Source organism: Dreissena polymorpha, chromosome 8 (genome assembly GCF_020536995.1).
Source record: "Dreissena polymorpha isolate Duluth1 chromosome 8, UMN_Dpol_1.0, whole genome shotgun sequence".
Classification (NCBI taxonomy): Eukaryota; Metazoa; Mollusca; class Bivalvia; order Myida; family Dreissenidae; genus Dreissena; species Dreissena polymorpha.
The window spans coordinates 89,933,951-89,939,444 of NC_068362.1; positions in this window are offsets into that span (position 1 = coordinate 89,933,951).

The following is a 5,494-nucleotide window of genomic DNA, read 5'->3' on the forward strand; positions in this document are numbered from 1 at the left end:
CATGTTTACATTTATTTTACTTGCTTCAGAGAGGTCATTGTTAAAATTAAGTCAGTGCATGCTATGATGCATTTCATTACAGGTGTTGAGAGAGAAAATAGTTGACAAATAATGCTGTTGTTTACTGCTCGGCATGTATCAATACTAGTAGGAGTATGCTGTTGTACACAGTTTTCTGTATAGACAATCCATTAAGATAAAAAGGAAAAATCATGACTGATCTTTGTTCTTGCATTATGTAACATAATAAAATTTTTACATTTTCTTGTGCATCAAGCTATAGTTTTTAGGCTTTATTTTCAATGCCTTCATTTGAAAAATAAAGTTACCAAATATAAACAAGAAACATGTTTTAAACAAGAAATGTGTTTGTCAGAAACACTATGTCCCCTTCTGCGCGGCTTTTTTTTTTTTTACCTTTGACCTTGAAGGATGACCTTGACCTTGACCTTTCACCACTCAAAATGTGCAGCTCCATGAGATACACATGCATGCCAAATATCAAGTTGCTATCTTCAATATTGCAAAAGTTATTGCAAATGTTAAAGTTGGCGCAAACCAACAGACCAACAGACAGGGCAAAAACAATATGTCCCCCACTATAGTGGGTGGGAGACATAAAAAGATATTCAGTGTTCAATTTAATGTTAATACCCTTATTATTATTCCATCGGTTCATGTACCGTAAATCTACGAATATAATACGCACTTTTTACCTGCCGATTTTTCTTCAAGTAGGGGGTGCGTATAATATACGAGTTTAGAGCAGAACAAAATTTTTCCTGTGCAAATTTTCAACTTAATTGCTGTTATTCGCTTCGCGGCAGCAATTTTGAACTACACCATTACATCAAAGGGGTGCAACAGGGCTCGCGCTGTCGTTCGCCATTTGAGTCATTTTAGCAAATATTGAGAATTTGGCTCAATAAAAATCTTATTTGTGAAAATGCGAAGATCTAGTAAAATTTCATTGAAAACATCCACCATTTATATCGAACTGGTTTTCTATATTGTCTCTTTGTTTTAATGAAAGTGTTCGCAATTCGAACAGTAAACGAAACCCGGTCTGTACCCGATTATGAGACATCGCTTGACCTTATTGTTATTGAAGTGCGCACAGTAGCTGGCCAATCAACATTGAGCTCGCTTACACATGAAATGACGTTGTCGAATGAAACGTGAGAACGGGAGGAGCTATCGGATAATATTGGGTCATCCATGCGCAGACACTGTATACTTTGAATACACAGTTAATATCGTTGTCTGCCTACAAAATAGCGACTGGACGCTAAGTCGTATAAAGAGATTAGCAAATGAAAAAAAACAACTGATAATACCCGTAAATAAATATTTCTTAGCTGACCACTATTTATCTTTCTACCGCATATATTTACCATATCTGAAGTAAAGAGTGGTAATTAAATAATTAGTTTTATGATGCTAATAGAGTCTATTACACCAGTTTGCCGATTGCCGAATTAAATTGAAAGGTGATAATAAATGAATTTGTTTTTTACTCCCAAACTAGCCTTAATGACAGCGTATTTTAATTAACTAGATCATGAAAAACACGAGCGGTTTAATTGTATTTTAAGTTATATTAAAGTATCGAGTTTGTAACTCGAAAAAGAAAAGTAATTCATCTAGACAACTATAAAAACAAAGTATCCATTATGTCTCCTTATTACTTTATTATTATTATAATTATTATCGTCCCGAATATTGTCAAATTGAATTAAATGTGAAAACAAAAAAAAGTGTCTCTGCTTCTTTCTTTTGTAATTATGACTTCTTGACCCGGATGTCAGCAAGGGGCCCGTGTGTTATCGGTAACAATCAATGGTAATATAATCAATAAACATAGATATTTATTATGCAACTGTCATAACAACAGCACTATAACACATCCCGATCAATATACCGGGGTGACAGATAGTTGACAACACCAAATTGATTTGCTATTTTCACAACACAAAAATATATTGACACATTTTTTCGGAAATGGCCGATTTCGGACACTGATTTTTTTAGTGCGTATTTACTCGGATTTTCAATTTTTACCGTTAAATTTTGACCAAACTTGGGGGTGCGTATTATGCACAAGGGCGTATTATATTCGTGGATTTACTCTAAAGAAATGCTTATTTATTCTGTATTCAGATATCCAATACTACATCACCAAGTTTAGAACTATTGATTTAATATGCATTGTGTATGTTGCGTTTTGACGACATTGACTATGTTTGTGTGTGATTAATTAATATGACAGCTTGTGTTTTAGAGATTGCATAAGACCAGAGCATCCTGTAGTAGGTTCGACCGACTAAGATATTATCGAGTTCGAAAGTAGTCACTAATCCATATGCGTAAAATTATTTAAATTTGTTTTTCATAGTAATTAAGAACATCGTTGAATTAAATAATATGCATTGTGTATGTTACGTTTTGACGACATTGACTATGTTTATACGATTATAATAATGCTCATGGGTCTTTTTGACCTAACACATTGTAGATAATTAAGTGTTATATCGGATTTGAATAAGAAGTTCTTCTTTTTCTACATTGTACCGAATATATAAACCGACGGAATAATAATAATTTTTCCTTTATTTATACAGATCAAAACTATCTAAATAAGAATGTTACGACTTTTTTTACATATTAATTTGTGTTGCATACAATATGGTGGTTATAATTAAATATAAAAACATAGCCTGTAATGCCAGTCCTATTTTCAACTTCGTCAGATGATGCTGACCTATTTATTGATTTACACGGCATAATTATTTAGATTCTGTGTTTCATGCCATTAAATTGAATCCAAATATGCTGGGAAAGAAATCAGCTACCTTGAAATAAATGATTTTAGTTAACTCTTTTTATATTTTGGACTTAGAAATTTTTCTAATTTTCAGCTATGTCAGCTGAAAATGAGTAAAAATTTCCAAGTCCAAAAGTTACTCTGAAATTTTCAGAGTCCAAAAGTTACCTTTTACGTGCGCTTATAAGACGCATTTTTAAGACTCAAATTAATAAGTTAAAGTGGGGGTCGCGTCTTATAAGCGAGATACTTGTGAAAATAAGCGAAAATTTTCAAAATATCGAGTTTACTGGGCTTACGCTGGCCAAGTTGGACACTTGTCAATTGTTTTGAATCATCGCGGCAGCCATTTGCATTTTCTCTCAAGTCTGTATTTGCCCGTACAGTGTATTGGAACGCTATGTTCAGTTACCGATTTACTTGAAATAAAATGTATCGTTATTGATTTTGTTGTCTATTATTTTTTATTTGAATTTTGGGGTCGTAAGGCGTTATATTGTCCATGGTTATACTTGAAAAGTTTGTATCCAACGATTTTGCATTTCACTGTGTCTGTATTATACAGTTGGCATGACGGGCCTTTTCCTAACATATCTACTGATGCTTGATTGGTCATTATCAGCTCAGGTTATTATCCTCCGCCAGAGGCGGAGGGATATTGTTTTGGCGTGTCCGTCCGTCCGGCTGTCCGTCACTTTTGTGTCCGGAGCCATATCTTGGAAGTGCTTTGGCGGATTTCATTGAAACTTCGTATGAGTATATATATGCATAAGAAGATGATGCACAACAAATGGCATTGTACACCATCTGTTTAAAAACAGAGTTATGGCCCTTTGTATCTTGAAAAAAATGCTTTTTACTATTTGCACTTTTGTGTCCGGAGCCATATCTTGATAGTGCTTTGGCGGATTTCATTGAAACTTGGTATGAGTGTATATCCCCGCCAGAGGCGGAGGGATATTGTTTTGGCGATGTCCGGCTGTCCGTCCGGCTGGCCGTCCGTCACTTTTGTGTCCAGAGCCATATCTTGGAAGTGCTTGGTGTATTTCATTGAAACTTCGTATGAGTATATATATGCATAAGAGGATGATTCAAGCCAAATGGCGTTGTACACCCATCTGTTAAAACCAGAGTTATGGCCCTGTGTATCTTGAAAAAATGCTTTCTTCCATAGGCACTTTTTTGTCCGGAGCCATATCTTGGAAGTGCTTTGGCGGATTTAATTGAAAACTTGGTATGAGTATATATCCCCCGCCAGAGGCCAGAGGCGGGAGGGATATTGTTTTGGCGTTGTCCGGCTGTCCGTCCGTCACTTTTTGTGTCCGGAGCAATATCTTGCAAGTGCTTTGGCGGATTTCATTGAAACTTGGTATGAGTATATATATATGGATAAGAGGATAATGCACGCCAAATGGCATTGTAACACCATGAATGAGATGCACGAGTAAACAAACAATATATCGTTTATAAAATAAAGTGTAATAATAGGCATGAATTTCAATCAATTTATGAAGAATTAATGTGTATTATTAACTAGAAATAATTTATGTTCTGCTTAGTCATCAGTAATAAGCTTTGTTTACATTTAACATTGCGTAAACAACTGGGTGAGGTAACAACCTAGCAATAGCTACCAACTGACCAGCCATCTAAAATGTTCTCACCTGAGAACAACTGTCACCTGTCAACACAATCACTGTTGCCATTTCCTTGACTGACTGCTGTTCTCAGGTTTGGTTGTAGTTCAAATTGTGTTATATCAATAAAGACCTGTATTCAGCAATGCCAATGTTTTTCCTCTATATAAAGTTGGTAACGGAAAACGGCACCATTCCAAATGCAACAATTTATCCCAATTGCAAGATTGAAAATTCCAATTCATAGGAAAAAAAATCAGCATTATTACTCTTTCGTTTTGCCACGACAATCTTGTGAAGCTCAAAACAGTGATTGTAAACCAACAGGGTAAGTAACTGTTGCAAGCTTTTGATTGGTTCCCGTTGTCTGAATACTCACAGTGTTTTTTTCACCATTTTGGGAATGGGGCCGGGTCCCTTTGGATTGGGAAAGTTCGCGGCATTTTGACTTGAATTGGGAAATAAGCGTTGTTGTTGTTGTTTTGGTAACAAATGCCTCCAAATTGAGGAAACAAGTGTGTCCAGTATTATATTTACTAAGGTTGATCTTATAATATGGATGGAGATGAACAAAATATTGAGATTTAAAAAAAAAAATTGAAAAAATGTTGTTGTTTTTTAAACCTTCTATTGGGAATATTTAGCTTCCATTTGGGAAAAATATATACTTTTTCCATTGGGAATGGGTCCGGTTACCAGACCTGATTTGCATGAAAAAAACACTGACTCATGTGATCGAGAAAGGGAACCTGATGAAATACATTTTCGCGACAAGATGGCAACCCATAAGTCAAAGTTCTATCGTAAGAAAATAAACAAAACAACAGTCCTTAATTGCAGTCCTTTAACTAGGTAGGGCTTTAAATCAGATACAAGACCATGGATGTCAACAGATCAGATAGATACTGGTAATGCTAATTCTGAGGTTCAACCCAGCGTACAAATGCTTTTCTTACACACAGATGTTCTTTTGAGATTCTCCTAAAAAATGTGATGCTCCATTATTTTTCATTTCAGAACAGAAACAAATAAA